We start from the raw sequence: 16,461 nt of genomic DNA, 5'->3' as shown, positions 1-16,461 counted from the left end.
TAATTATCACTCAATGAGGACAAACAGCATGACAAGTTTTAAATAATTTCAAAAAACTTAAAATATTAATATCATATTCTACTTACAGAAAATAAGGCGTAATCCTCACTGAGTGATCATGTTCACTATTCTAGAAAATGAAAACATCAATCTATGTCATTAAGGAAAACTGACTTAACACTACTGTAAAGTACAAATATAATTGGTACAATGAATTCTAAAAAGTGGGGCTCTCACCTATGAGAACAAAGGCAAGAAATGCAACAAAATTCCCAGAAACTCGGCCCTTCCAAATATAACATAAACTGAAACTTCTTTTTTATCCATATTACCAATGAAAGTGATGGGTCTGATACTGAGTTTAAGCTTCTTATATTTTAAAAACTATTTCAGATGAAAAAGAACTGTCCGTAAGTTCCTTCAGTTTGTTGACACTTCTGTAATTCTAGTATTTAAAAATTTATGATTTTTTAGCCTCAGTTTAAATATTAAAATCAGTATCACTTGTCTCAACCTGAGCAATAACCTATTCAGGGGTAACCGAATCGATTAATGAGGGGATGGAAAAAGACAACAGACATATGAATGGAGAAAAAGCTGCAGCTTGGTGGTTCAGCCAACCTCTGATGGAGGAAGACTGACCAGGAGAAGTTTGGCATCTTTTTATATAAGTTTAAACATCCCAAGGATTTATTGTGGGAAAGTTTCTTCAAAGCAAGTACAATCAAGGTCATGAGTATTAACAGACCAATTATGATTGTCAGATTTCACACATAACTTTCTACACCCTGAGCAAGGAAAAGAAATGAATAGTTCCATGACTGGCACAGAACTACCTATTGAACAGGGTGTCACCATAGCAACTGGCTACCTTCATTACTGATTTTGCACCAAGTGTTTTCCAGAGGGGCATTGCCTCTGTCACAGGACAGTTCAGGATGCATAATTCAGTTGCTGCTCCCAACAATCACTAGAACGGTATATAACTTAGATTTTAACTAAAACACTTAAAATTTTCAATGTCAAGTCCTATTGGATATATGACTCATGCAATGAGTAGATAAATAATAGCTTGTGGAGATACTGATGGTTGGATAGAGTTACCTAAGGATGTTTGTCAGTCTTTCCATAGACAATATTTTTTAGGCATTAATTAATTATTTGTAACTTTTAAAAATGACATTAATGTAAAGTTAGTCTGTAAATTACCTGATAGAATTTCTATGTCAAGTCAGAGTCCCTAAAATGTGAGCTGGTAGCAAGTTTTCCTGAGAACCCAAGACATATTTATCAGCCAATTACCTTTAATTTCTCAAACTGTTGTGTGCATTCAAAATCATATCATGTAATCTTAAAAGCATAAGATATTATAAATATATTCATCAAAAACAATCTCATTTTATGTTTATTTATTTATTTATTTACTGTTGTGCCAGCATGTACTCTGCAGTGAGCTACAACCCAAGACCTGTCATTTTTATCTAAGGAATTTGTAAATAAAATTCTCAATGACAAAAAATTCCATTAGATATACTTCTTGAGTACTTTATGAATTTTAAAAGTTTATCTTAAAGTATAATATGTCTTTTAATATGAATTCTTACTTTCAAAGATTGTTTGTAATAGTTATTTAATTTAACACTCAGAGAGCCTGCTGGGCTCAAAAAGGCAGACATTACTGTCCATGGTTTTCAACAGTGCAAACTGATGCTTGGACAGTTTAAGCGCATATTTTAAGGTTGTAAAAACAATATGAATCCATTACACCACCACCCTGGTTCAATATATAGAAAAATAAAAATCAAAATGTGAAATTTTGAGTGCTTATCCAACTGTTCTTTGCCATAAAGCTATATAGTGCCCACATGAACTTTTTCTGTCTTCCAGGTTACCATCTAGACAAGAAGCAGAAAGGAATGGAAAGAACTCAAAAGATGCATATTTAACAGACCAATTTCCTTTTAATTTTGAGTCATTGTAGTTGAATTCCGAGAAACTTTATTTTTTCTTTTTTTGAGAAAGAAAAGTTCTGAAAAATCTTCCAATGTTTGATGAACACAAATGGATTGAATTAAGAAGACAGTGCTTACCTTTAAATTAGTGAAGGAATATAGGTAATACATTAATGAAGGAATATACCAGTCTTCTTCAAGACTTCTTTGGCACATTGTAATCCATAAATTAATATTCATTGATTAAACATTATAGGGTAAGCCTGTGACAAATTTAGGGCACTATTTATTAATTTAGTTGAAGAATTATTATTTGTCTACTATGTGCACTGTTGCCCTAATGATAAAATAATATATTTGTTAACTGAACAATAATCCTAAATTCAAGGGGTTTGAGATAGAATCACAATCTCTGAAGTAATATTAGAAAGTGTCTAATGCAAAATATTCACAGAAAAATATTTTAAAAGGAAATAGGAGAACAACAATTTTAAGGGACTTTCTCCAAGTTTAAGGAATAGTTTCAAAGAATGTCTGAACATCCTGATTATATTTTGGAACACAAGTTAATTGTTTTTATGTAAACAGATATTTTACTATTATTTTGAAAATGTTGCTAAAAGGAGTATTAAATAAGCAAAGAAAAGACCATTGAATATATTTCTGTATTTTTGAGTTCATAGATATCAAGCCACAACCTTATTTACTACATCAACCGACATATACCTAATTAGGAGTGTTTTTTTTTTTTTTTGAATAGCCATGTTTCAGCCAATCATAGATAAGTTCCAGTTAGTCATAGGCTAACTTGATATGAGAATATCAAGCTGTTTTCCAATCAGAAAACTTTTCCATTTTGCTTCCATGTTCAGTCTGTATAAGCTTGCTGCTTACACCACTGATGGAACTCTGAACCTCCTCTAATTCTGAGAATTGCCCAGTTCATAAATCACTCTTTACTCAAATAAACATTTAATTTAATTTGTCTGAATTTTTTCTCTTAACAAGGATTAGAGAATTCTGGAAGGACACATATCCACACAATTCTTAATTTAAGAAACATCATGTGAATGTTTAATAATTAAATTTTCAAACATGATGGATATAAGTTTATTGCACTAGTTTTGTCATTAAAAGTAGTTTGAAGGGCTGGGGATGTGGCTCAAGTGGTAGCGCGCTCGCCTGGCATGCTTGCGGCCCGGGTTCGATCCTCAGCACCACATACCAACAAAGATGTTGTGTCCGCCGAGAACTAAAAAATAAATATTGAAATTCTCTCTCTCTCTCTCTCTCTCTCTCTCTCTCTCTCTCTCTCTCTCTCTCTTTAAAAAAAAATAGTTTGAAAATAAAATTAGTGTGTAGATATATGTTAATCTCTCTCTCTCAATCTCTCTTTCTCTCTCTCTCTCTCTCTATGTGTGTGTGTGTGTATATATATATTCCTTAAACTATATATATATATATATAATTTAAGGAATAGTTTATGTGAATTGTAGTATGGGAATTATACTTTTCTACACAAATGAATAAAAATTATACCCTAAAATAGTCAAGTCCTCCACTTTCTTGGCTCTACATTATATTCTATTTGTAAAGATTAGTTGGTTTAATTTTAAACATATTTAAGAAGCAATATGGAATAAGAGTCTCAGTGCTAGAAAATGTTTAATCAATAGTGATTTAATCTTACCATTTTTTTCTTTCTTAACTGATTTAGAAAAACATTTAAAGAAAAGAAACAGCATTACTGTGTGAAGTTTCATTCAAAATTGTTATGGATTTTATGTTTTCAAATCAAATTATTAGCTAATTTTAAATTTCCACTGTGGTTCACATATGTAATAAAGAACCAAAAAAAAAAGAGTATACCATTAAATTGTCTGTCTATATTTAATATTTTCTGGAATAGCATTGTCCTATATATCTTGTGATGAGGGAAATATTTTATGTTTTCTCTGTACAATATGTATCCAATAGTAAGTCTAGAACTGTTACTACAGGCAAGCATATCAGACAGTGCAATTCTGGAACATGAATTTTAATTGCATAACATCATAGTTAAATTTTACAAAAAATTATGTTTTTATTATATCCAAAATTTTAACATAGAAATATATTGATACTATATTTTGGCAACACATTATGTTATCACTGTTTAAATTTGAAAAGGTAAATATGTAATTGTAAAGTCTAACACTTTCTTCTCTTCAGTTATAGAAATGTGTATTGCTTTCTCTATCCTCCTTAAAATTGTACTGAGCCATGATGCATGCTCAGTATGAAAAACAGTTGAGGTTTCAAATATGTCTTTAAATAAGCCATATTAAAACAAAACCAATGACTAGTAAAAGCACATCTTTAAGTATTGAATTTTGTATAAATATAAGTATAAAATGTAAAAAATTAACTTTGCATTTCTAATGCACATAAGGTTATTTTTGTCAAATTGTGCTATCCAATAATTTAGAGTATTATAAAAGTGTGTTATTCTCATTTATATGTGTCTATACTATCCTGATGTAAATATTAATGCTAGAGAAATAGACTTAACTATGCCTGATCTGCTCTTAGTAGACATTCATCTAGGAAATGGGATTTCATCCATTGCATATTGGTTTTAAAATATGTATTTTGATGAAGTATTTTAGAGAAGAGTTAGTTCCCATATACATAAATTGCAGCTTACATGTGCTGCTGACTTCCTATCATAAACATTTATTTGAGCAGACTGAATTACTGAGACCAGCTGCTTAGAGTGATCAATTTCACTCTTCTTTCCACTTCTCTTTGCTTGTATTGGCACAACTTTAAAATTTCATAATTTACTTTTCACAGTAGAATAACAACATTGCTCTTTCTCTTAATGTCTTTCTCTTGATGGTAGTAATATATTAGGGAACACTGAGATTGGCTCATCTGTTCTTATCTTTTATATATCCATTGCCTGCTCACCCATGATAACATAAATATAATTATCACACACCTTAGTTAGTAATAGAAACAGATTAGTTTTTTATACCAACAATCTTTTCATCTTTACAATGGCTTTTGCAAAGCCATAATTGACTCTTTTTATGACCACATTTAATGTGCTTTGGTTCCATTTTCCATATTATCTTTCTCCTAGCTTTGCAACATGATATATTCCAAGACTGAACTAGAATCCTATTTAATTTTCAAACAACACTACCACAATCCAGAAACCTTTGATTTGGAGAATGTATTAGAAAAACTCACTGTAGGTTAAGACAGTTTTCCACTGAGGCAATAGAGAAATGCAAAGACAGAAATGACAGTCTGTATTTCCATGAAAAGACTCTTAAAAAGTGGGGTTTAATAAGTTATTAAAATATGGTTAAGTCAAGGAACTGAATAGTGTTAGTTCCTTAATTGTCCAGCCATTTATCCAAGCCTGGCTTTTGGTTTGAGGAACCTACTAATTTGTGAATATGACTTAAGAAATATTCAGGATTGCCTTAAATTTGAAAAGTAGAAACTAGCCAAATATAGTTTTTATATAAAGACTTAGTGATACTGCATGCAAGCTAAATTGTTTAATTAATTATCAAATCTTTGTCATTTGGCTAATCAAGAGGTATAAACACATTTTATTTAACATAACAAGTAGTTTGGAAAAGAATAACAGGCATCCAACAAGCATCCTAATTAAAATAATACCTTGGGAAAAGAGAAAAAATAAGATAAAACATAAATCAGAAAACTACAGTTTATTAAAGAAAAATATGTAATATTTGGTTTTTAGAAGAAAGAAAAAAATCCAAACATGTCAAAGATACCTCTACTCCTTCTGTTTAATGCACAACTATCAAAGCATTCTAAAGCAATGACTCTCCTTTTTCTTTCTACAATAGCTTCCAACATGTTTGGACAATTTCCATTTAAGCTCTAATTCCAATTCCATACCAGAGTCAAATGATCCTTTTAAAATAAAATGCATTCATATCTGGTTTTTTTTCGGAATTCTCCAGTGGATTCCCATTTTATTCTGGGAAAGAATTTATCGGTCTTTTCAGGACATACACACTTGTAAATAATCTTGCATTGGCTCCTGTTCTAATCTTAATTGCTATTGTTCCCTGCTCTTTAATCACTATACCCCAGGAGCATTGAAATTCTATGACCATTTTTCCATAATAATTCATATAGCTTCTTGTTTGTGTGTCTTTTTTCTTCATTAAGGGCTCTGCTATAGGTCTTCTAATTGAAAGGGCTTTCTTGATAATCTTTTACATCATATTATTTTCAATAAATCTTTTCTCTTATGCAGCCTTGCACTGTATTATTTTTAATAGTACTTCTCTCCATCTAACATACTTGTTAATTTTTTCCCATCTTGTTAGAATGAACCTCAATGAATTGAGTATCCTTGTTTCTTTTAAATTTCTTTCTAATCTTTACCTAGAGCTTAGAACAGTGATAAAGATATAATAGATATGGTATTTGTTGAATAAATAAAATAAATTTTATATAAGTGTATATATATATATATATATATAATCTAAGAATAACATAAATATGAATATAAGACGTTTAGAAACGTTTGTACAATGATTTGTCTCCAGAACAGAAAATAATTTCTGTATAAATTCAATGCAATATGTGTAAGGACAAAGACTCCTTCTTTAGCTTTTCTTTATTTTTGTACAGTAAAGACATGCATCTCCAACTGTATGGCAAAACTAAAGAAGTTTAGAAAGTCCATATTTATCCTTATCATCACAACTACAGTAAAGGAACACATGAAGGAGATCACATCACATAGTTCCACAATCTGGGAAGAGAATACAGGGCTACAAGGTCAAGAGCACTTTGGACAAGAATAATTTTAGATGACAGCTGGCTAGATAAATTCTGTGGCAGTGGTTCAGGCAAGAGACACAATGGTAACTTAGACTAAGGTTACTAGGTGGATAAGTTCAAATATTAGAGATATGGAACAAGTGAAATTAACATGACCTGATGGTGAAGGAGACCAATGAATGTAGGGTGGCAGTGACCAGATAGTATAGCATCAACAAGAAAGGTCAGAATAGGGGTTACAAGGGAGGGAAAAAATAATGTAGAAGTTAAGTAAAGTATTTTAATAAATGCACATATTAAGAAGAAGAGAGAGATTATGTGTGAAAAGGCCCCTATGTTCTGAAATGAGTTTAAAAATAAGTAGGAAGATGGTATATGAGACAGAGGTTGGATGCACTTGAGATGCAAGGAAACAGTGTCTAGAAATACACATTAACTAAGCAAGAAGGGCCACAGTTATACTTAAGAAAGTAATGAAGGTGCAGTTTTCTGTATTTTTCAGAAACAAAATGGTATAACACTAAATCATATACATATATGTCAATATCTTCATATCTCTATAATCGATGTGCTCATCTAGAAATAGTATTTATTTCCTTAAAATTGTGATAAATAAAATAATCACTAATTTTAATGTCTTTAGAGTAATATATGCCCTTGGAATAAGGACATTTTTATTTATGATATGTAGGAGAAAAGAGCCTTCAGAGAGAGGGTATGTCATATTATTGAATATAAAGATAAAAATTCAAAGGTATCAATAGATTTTACAATTCAAAGAGGGAAAACTACTGAAGCTAGAATAAGTAATAACACAAAAATTGGGGTTCATGGTACTAGGATATCTTGAGTTTAACTTTGGGACATACTGCATTGTGAATAAAGTCTTATGGGCCATTTTAAAGTGAGTGGGTTCTAGTTATAATTGTCTGCATGGTTGGTATCAGAAAATAATTGGTCCTAAAATTTTAGATTCCATACATAATGCTAAAGCAATTCTGACACTATATAAATAATATTTTGACAAGGAAGACTCATCTAATAAATCTGATTCCTGAAAATTATTAGTCATAGTTGGTGAAAACAAAATAAGAGCTAATGGTTTTATTAAAATATATATATACTCAACTAACATTCAACTGCTTTGTGATTTCTGGAGCCATTACTCTTTTGTGTAAAGAACAATCTGGGAAGATATGTGCCAATTCATAAAATAATAATTGAGCACAGTGGTACCACACTTAGAATCTCAGCTAGAAGGAAGGTTGATGCTGGAGAATCCCAAGTTCAAAAATGAGCCTCAGAAAATTAAATTAAATTAAATTAAATTAAATTAAATTAAATTAAATTTAAAAATAAGGGCTGGGAATAAAGCTCAGTTGCACAGTGCCTAAAGTTCAAATCACAGTATAAAAAATGGGAAAGCAAACAAATAGCAGAGCATTTAATAAAAATCTGTTAAATTTGGGAATATTGACAAGAACTTGCTGTTTCACTGGAGGAGCACATTTCAGAACATGATATAATACAGGGTTCACAGGATATTTTTAGAGAACACCTTTGTATACTCCAAAATAGAAAAACTCCAAGTCTATGGAATAAAGATAACATAGAAATCCAATAATGAGAAAAGTGGACTAAAATAAAGAAGAACATGGAAGAAACTTGGGTGAAAATTGCATTGTAAATTGGTGATATTAGTGCAGTTCATTTTCGTCCCAGCAGATATTTTCATTCTTTCATATAAGTGTATTTCAAAGTACAAAAATTATGTAATATTTTCCAATAATTTCATAAAATTTGGTTAATATTAAAGGTCATTTAAATAAATAATTTGTTATATTTAGAAATAACATCTTTTACAGAGTTAAAGTTTCTTCTAATCTAAATATAGAAAATTAAAAAGTATTTAGAAATATATTGAAAAATATTTTGTAAATTCTTTTTTTTTTATTTTTTATTTATTTATTTTTTTTTATTGTTGGTCGTTCAAAACATTACATAGTTCTTAATACATCATATTTCACAGTTTGATTCAAGTGGGTTATGAACTCCCAATTTTACCCCGTATACAGATTGCTGTATCACATCAGTTACCCTTCCATTGATTGACAAATTGCCTTTCTAGTGTCTGATGCATTCTGCTGTCTGTCCTATTCTCTACTATCCCCCCTCCCCTCCCCTCCCCTCCCCTTTTCTCTCTCTACCCCTTCTACTGTAAATCATTTCTTCGATTTGTATTATCTTGTCTTACCCCTCCTTTCCTCTTATATGTCATTTTGTATAACCCTGAGGATCGCCTTCCATTTCCATGCGGTTTCCCTTCTCACTCCCTTTCCCTCCCACCTCTCATCCCTGTTTAATGTAAATCTTCTTCTCAAACTTTCGTCCCTACCCTGTCCTTGTTTACTCCCCTTATATCAAAGGGGTCATTTGGTATTTATTTTTTAAAGATTGACTAGCTTCACTTAGCATAATCTGCTCTAATGCCATCCATTTCCCCCCAAATTCTATGATTTTGTCATTTCTTAATGCAGAGTAATACTCCATAGTGTATAAATGCCACATTTTTTTTATCCATTCATCTATTGAAGGGCATCTAGGCTGATTCCACAATCTTGCTATCGTGAATTGTGCTGCTATGAACATCGATGTAGCAGTGTCCCTGTAGCATGCTCTTATTAGGTCTTTGGGGAATAGACCGAGAAGGGGAATAGCTGGGTCAAATGGTGGTTCCATTCCCAGCTTTCCAAGAAATCTCCATACTGCTTTCCAAATTGGCTGCACCAATTTGCAGTCCCACCAGCAATGAACAAGAGTGCCCTTTTCCCGCATCCTCTCCAGCACTTATTGTTGTTTGACTTTCTAATGGCTGCCAATCTTACTGGGGTGAGATGGTATCTTAGGGTAGTTTTGATTTGCATTTCTCTGACTGCTAGCGATGGTGAGCATTTTTTCATGTACTTATTGATTGATTGTATGTCCTCCTCTGAGAAGTGTCTGTTCAGGTCCTTGGCCCATTTATTGATTCGGTTATTTGTTATCTTATTGTCTAATTTTTTGAGTTCTTTGTATATTCTGGTTATTAGGGCTCTATCTGAAGTGTGTGGAGTAAAGATTTGTTCCCAGGATGTAGGCTCCCTGTTTATCTCTCTTATTGTTTCTTTTGCTGAGAAAAAACTTTTTAGTTTGAGTAAGTCCCATTTGTTGATTCTAGTTGTTAACTTTTGCGCTATGGGTGTCCTATTGAGGAATTTGGAGCCCGATCCCACAGTATGTAGATCGTACCCTACTTTTTCTTCTATCAGATGCCGTGTCTCTGGTTTAATGTCAAGCTCCTTGATCCATTTTGAGTTAACTTTTGTGCATGGCGAGAGATAGGGATTCAGCTTCATTTTGATGCAAATGGATTTCCAGTTTTCCCAGCACCATTTGTTGAAGATGCTATCCTTCCTCCATTGCATTCTTTTAGACCCTTTATCAAATATAAGATAGTTGTAGTTTTGTGGGTTGGTTACTGTGTCCTCTATTCTGTACCATTGGTCCACCCGCCTGTTTTGGTACCAGTACCATGCTGTTTTAGTTACTATTGCTCTGTAGTATAGTTTGAAGTCTGGTATCGCTATACCGCCTGATTCACACTTCCTGCTTAGCATTGTTTTTGCTATTCTGGGTCTTTTATTATTCCATATGAATTTCATGATTCTTTTATCTATTTCTACAAGAAATGCTGCTGGGATTTTGATTGGCATTGCATTAAACTTATAGAGAACTTTTGGTAATATCGCCATCTTGATGATGTTGGTTCTGCCTATCCATGAGCAGGGTATATTTTTCCATCTTCTAAGGTCTTCTTCTATATCTTTCTTTAGGGTTCTATAATTTTCCTTGTATAAATCTTTCACCTCTTTTGTTAGGTTGATTCCCAAGTATTTTATTTTTTGGGGGGATATTGTGAATGGAGTAGTTGTCCTCATTTCTGTTTCAGAGGATTTGTCGCTGATATACAGGAATGCCTTTGATTTATGCATATTGATCTTATATCCAGCCACTTTGCTGAATTCATTTATTAGTTCTAATAGCTTCTTTGTAGACCCTTTTGGGTCTGCTAGGTATAGAATCATATCATCTGCAAATAGTGATAATTTAAGTTCTTCTTTTCCTATTTTTATGCCTTTAATTTCTTTTGTCTGTCTAATTGCTCTGGCCAGTGTTTCGAGGACTATGTTGAACAGAAGTGGCGAGAGAGGGCATCCTTGTCTTGTACCAGATCTTAGAGGGAATGCCTTCAATTTTTCTCCATTCAGAATGATGCTGGCCTGTGGCTTATCATAGATTGCTTTTACAATGTTGAGGTATGATCCTGTTATCCCTAATTTTTCTAGCGTTTTGAACATAAAGGGATGCTGTACTTTGTCGAATGCTTTTTCTGCATCTATTGAGATGATCATATGTTTCTTATTTTTAAGTCTATTGATGTGGTGAATAACATTTATTGATTTCCGTATATTAAACCAACCTTGCATCCCAGGGATGAATCCTACTTGATCATGATGTATAATTTTTTTGATATGTATTTGAATCCGATTCGCCAGAGTTTTATTGAGGATTTTTGCGTCAAGGTTCATTAGAGATATTGGTCTGTAGTTTTCCTTCTTTGAAGTGTCTTTGTCTGGTTTCGGAATCAGGGTGATGTTGGCCTCGTAGAATGAATTTGGAAGTTCTCCCTCTTTTTCTATTTCCTGAAATAGCTTGAAAAGTATTGGTGTTAGTTCCTCTTTAAAGGTTTTGTAAAACTCTGCTGTATACCCATCCGGTCCTGGGCTTTCCTTAGTTGGTAGTCTTTTGATGGTTTCTTCTATTTCCTCTATTGTTATTGGTCTGTTTAGGTTGTCTATATCCTCCTGGCTCAATCTGGGCAGATCATAGGACTCAAGGAATTTATCTATGCCTTCACTATCTTCTATTTTATTGGAGTATAAGGATTCAAAGTAATTTCTGATTATCTTCTGTATTTCTGAAGTGTCTGTTGTGATATTGCCTTTTTCATCCCGTATGCTAGTAATTTGGGTTCTCTCCCTTCTTCTCTTCGTTAGCATGGCTAACGGTCTGTCAATTTTATTTATTTTTTCAAAGAACCAGCTTTTAGTTTTGTCAATTTTTTCAATTGTTTCTTTTGTTTCAATTTCATTAATTTCAGCTCTGATTTTAATTATTTCTTGCCTTCTACTTCTTTTGCTGTTGTTTTGCTCTTCTTTTTCTAGGATTTTGAGATGAAGTATGAGATCATTTATTTGTTGGTTTTTTTCTTTTTTTGAGGAAAGAACTCCAAGCAATGAATTTTCCTCTTAGAACTGCTTTCAATGTGTCCCATAGATTCCGATATGTTGTGTCTGTGTTTTCATTTAACTCTAGGAAGTTTTTAATTTCCTCCTTGATGTCTTCTAACACCCATTGATCACTCAGCAACCTATTGTTCATTCTCCAGGTGATGCTTGATTTTTCCTTACTTCTTTTATCATTGATTTTCAGTTTCATTCCATTATGATCAGATAAGATGCATGGTATTATCTCTACCCCTTTGTATTGTCTAAGAGTTGACCTGTGACATAGTATATGGTCTATTTTTGAGAAGGTTCCATGTGCTGCTGAGAAAAAAGTGTAGCTACTTGATGTTGGGTGGTATAGTCTATATATGTCAATTAAGTCTAGGTTGTTAATTGTGTTATTGAGTTCTATAGTTTCCTTATTTAACTTTTGTTTGGAAGATCTGTCCAGTGGTGAGAGAGGTGTGTTGAAGTCTCCCATGATTATTGTATGGTGGTCTATTAGACTCTTGAACTTGAGAAGAGTTTGCTTGATGAACACAGCTGCACCATTATTTGGGGCCTATATATTTATGATTGTTATGTCTTGTTGGTGTATGGTTCCCTTGAGCAGTATGAAGTGTCCTTCTATATCCCTTTTGATTAGCTTTGGCTTGAAATCTATTTTATTAGATATGAGTATGGACACTCCTGCTTGTTTCCGCGGTCCATATGAGTGATATGATTTTTCCCAACCTTTCACCTTCAGTCTATGTATATCTTTTCCTATCAAATGCGTCTCCTGTAGACAGCATATTGTTGGGTCTTGTTTTTTGATCCATTCTACTAGCCTGTGTCTCTTAATTGGTGAGTTTAAGCCATTAACATTTAGGGTTATTATTGAGATATGGTTTGTTCTTCTATCCATATTTGTTTATTGATATTACTAAACCTGATTTGTTATCCTCTTTGACTACTTTCCCCCCTTTACTGTCCTACCTCCCATTGTTGGTTTTCAATGTTATTTTCCATTTCCTCTTCCTGTAATGTTTTGCCAAGGATTTTTTGAAGAGAAGGTTTTCTAGCTGCGAATTCTTTTAACTTTTGTTTATCGTGGAAGGTTTTAATTTCATCTTCTAACCTGAAGCTTAATTTCGCCGGATACAAGATTCTTGGTTGGAGCCCATTGTCTTTCAGTGTTTGAAATATGTTATTCCAGGATCTTCTAGCTTTCAGAGTCTGTGTTGAGAGATCAGCTGTTATCCTGATTGGTTTACCCCTAAATGTAATCTGCTTTCTTTCTCTTGCAGCTTTTAAAATTCTCTCCTTATTCTGTATGTTGGACATCTTCATTATAATGTGTCTAGGTGTGGATCTCTTAAGATTTTGCACATTCGGCGTCCTGTAGGCTTCTAGGATTTGGGATTCTGTCTCATTCTTCAATTCTGGGAAGTTTTCTCTTATTATTTCACTGAATAGACTGTTTATTCCTTTGGAATGGAGCTCTGTGCCTTCCTGTATCCCAATGACTCTTAAATTTGGTCTTTTGATATTGTCCCATAATTCTTGGATGTTCTGCTCATGATTTCTTAGCAGACTTGCTGAGCTGTCTATGTTCTTTTCCAGTTGAAATACTTTGTCTTCATTGTCTGATGTTCTCTCTTCTAAGTGATCTACTCTGCTGGTAGTATTCTCAATTGAGTTTTTAAGTTGGTTTATTGTTTCCTGCATTTCTAGAATTTCTATTTGTTTGTTTTTTATTACCTCTATCTCCCTGTGAAATTGATCTTTTACTTCCTGGATTTGTTTGTCAATGTGATCTTTCATTGTCTGATTTTGCTGTCTCATGTCTTCCTTGAGACTCCAGATCATCTGAAGCATATATATCCTGAACTCTTTATCTGATATTCCATCTGTTGCAGCTATTACCTCTTCTAAAGTTGAGTTGACCTGCATTGCTTGTGGTCCTTTCTTTCCTTTTCTTTTCATACTGCTCGCGTTTCTTTCTGCTTGGTGCAACTGTTGTGTTTTTGAAATTTACCCCCTATTTATTTATGTTGCTCTTGTATAGTTGAAAAGTCTCCCTTGCAGGTGCGGGCGGCGGCTGTGCCCCTTCTCCAATTGGGGTGACGTGTCTACCATGCTGGTGTCTCTCTGGGCCTGTTCCGGGAGTGGAAGGCGGCTCTGCTCTGTCCCTATTCCAATTGGGGTGTCGTGTCAACCATGCTGGCAGGTCGCTGGGCCTGTTCCGGGCGTGGGCGGTGGGCTTGGCTGGTGGGATTCCACCTAATGGCAGTCCCTAACCTCCCTGCTTGCTAATTAATGGCTTCTCTGAGGCGCCACGCCTTCTGCAGCTGCGGGGCAGGCCGCGCGAATCAGTTGGCCTGGATCCCCGGGGTCCTGCTGCTGGCTGTTTTGATGTTGCAAGCTGTTGGAGAGTGGTGGTGTATCCTTCAGCTTTCCCGGATGGTGGCCGCTGACTGCCAGGATGGAGTGTCCGCTGTGGGGGATGGGATGGGACTGTACCGCTTCCTTCCCCTTCTGAGATCCCGTGCTCGGCCCAAGGGTCCGTGTGGGCTTGGCTGGCGGGATTCCACCTAATCGCAGTCCCTAACCTCCCTGCTTGCTAATTAATGGCTTCACTGAGGCGCCACGCCTTCTGTAGCCGCAGGGCAGGCCGCGCGAATCAGTTGGCCTGGATCTCCAGGGTCCTGCTGCAGTTGGGATCCCTGGCACTCTATCACTTTGATTTTTTCTGCTTGCCCCTCCCCCAGCGCTGGCTAGCCAGGTTTCCTTTTGGCTGCTACTGGGAGGAGGGGTTGGAGGTCAGGTGTCTCTAGTTTCCCCCTAGTCTTTATGGAGGCTCAGCTTGATACTCCCTCTCCTGGCAAGCCTATGAGAGACTTTATGCGAATTCCCGCTGTCTGGGGGGTGAGCTGAATGACACCAACCTGTTTTGATGTTGAACTCTGAAGGAGAGTGGCTGTGTATCCTTCAGCTTTACCGGATGGTGGCCGCTGACTCTATTTTGTAAATTCTTAAATGTGGATTTAAGAAATAATATATTCATTGAATTATTCTATTTGTTCTCTCTTGAGACCTCAAATTATAATCACTTATTGGTGTTTTTATCTTACCTTTCAAGATTTTATTTTAAAATTTTCATTGTAAAGAAATATAAACTTGCAATAGTTTATGATCATTTATCTTGAGTTATAATATTTTCACAAGTCATTTATAGTATGCTATATATAATATGTGATTACATGTTCTTATGTTCTTTCTGAATAATTCTTGGTTTCAGAATTTCAACATACTTTTCACTTGAATTTTTAATATTAAATTTTAATATACCAAAAAATATAAATAGCATGGCATAGCTATTTATCTCAATTAGGTATTGACATCTTTCTAAAAGAGATTATTCTTTTCTAGTCCCATGATTTTCAACAATTTTAATTTAAAGATTTTGTATTAATGCATTTTATTATCATCCTTATAGGTAAAATAAAATTTTATTAAATGAATATAATTGCCTAAATAGATAATAATTTGTTTCTTGTTAAATATGAATATGAATTATATTATTTTATCATTTTACTCAAACTTAAAACAATAACATGTTCTTATTTAATCAATACTTTAAAATTTCAAAAATATATGTATTAGTTGAAAAATGTTCCATTAAAGAAAATGAGAATTAGTTAATATGCTGAATATTTCCTCAAGTTGTTAATGCATGAATTGAATTGGACATTAGAATCAATTTTAAATTTTATAACCCAATATTTATTGTTCTGTTCTGGGTATGAGTTGGGTATCTTTTTTTTACACTTTGATGTTAAATTTTATGTTACATAAATAATATCTTTTAAAGTATATTCTAAGTGATAATATCCTGTAAATTTAATTAATTTAATGATTTTGACATCACTTTAATTGGCTTAGAACTATTAACTTGTAACATTTATTACATTTTTTAATTATAATGTAGTTTGAATTTTTAAAATTTATTTACTTATTCTAATTTGTTAAATGCAGAATGCATTTCAATTCATAGTACACATATAGAACACAGTTTTTCATGTCTCTGGTTGTACACAAAGTAGTGTCACACCATTTGTGTCTTCATACATTTACTTGGGGTAATGATGTCCATCTCATTCCACCATCTTTCCTATACCTCTGCTCCCTCCTTTTCACTCTTTCCCCCTTTGACATATCTAAAATTCCTCCATTTCTCTGATGTCCACCCTTCTATTTCTATTATGAATCAGCGTCCTTATATCAGAGAAAGCACTCCACATTCTTTTTTGGGGTATTGGCTTACTTCACATAACATAATATTCTCCAACTCCATCCATTTACCTGCAAATGCCATA

The sequence above is a fragment of the Urocitellus parryii genome, chromosome 2 (assembly GCF_045843805.1).
Source record: "Urocitellus parryii isolate mUroPar1 chromosome 2, mUroPar1.hap1, whole genome shotgun sequence".
NCBI lineage: Eukaryota > Metazoa > Chordata > Mammalia > Rodentia > Sciuridae > Urocitellus > Urocitellus parryii.
This window is presented reverse-complemented; position numbering follows the sequence as displayed.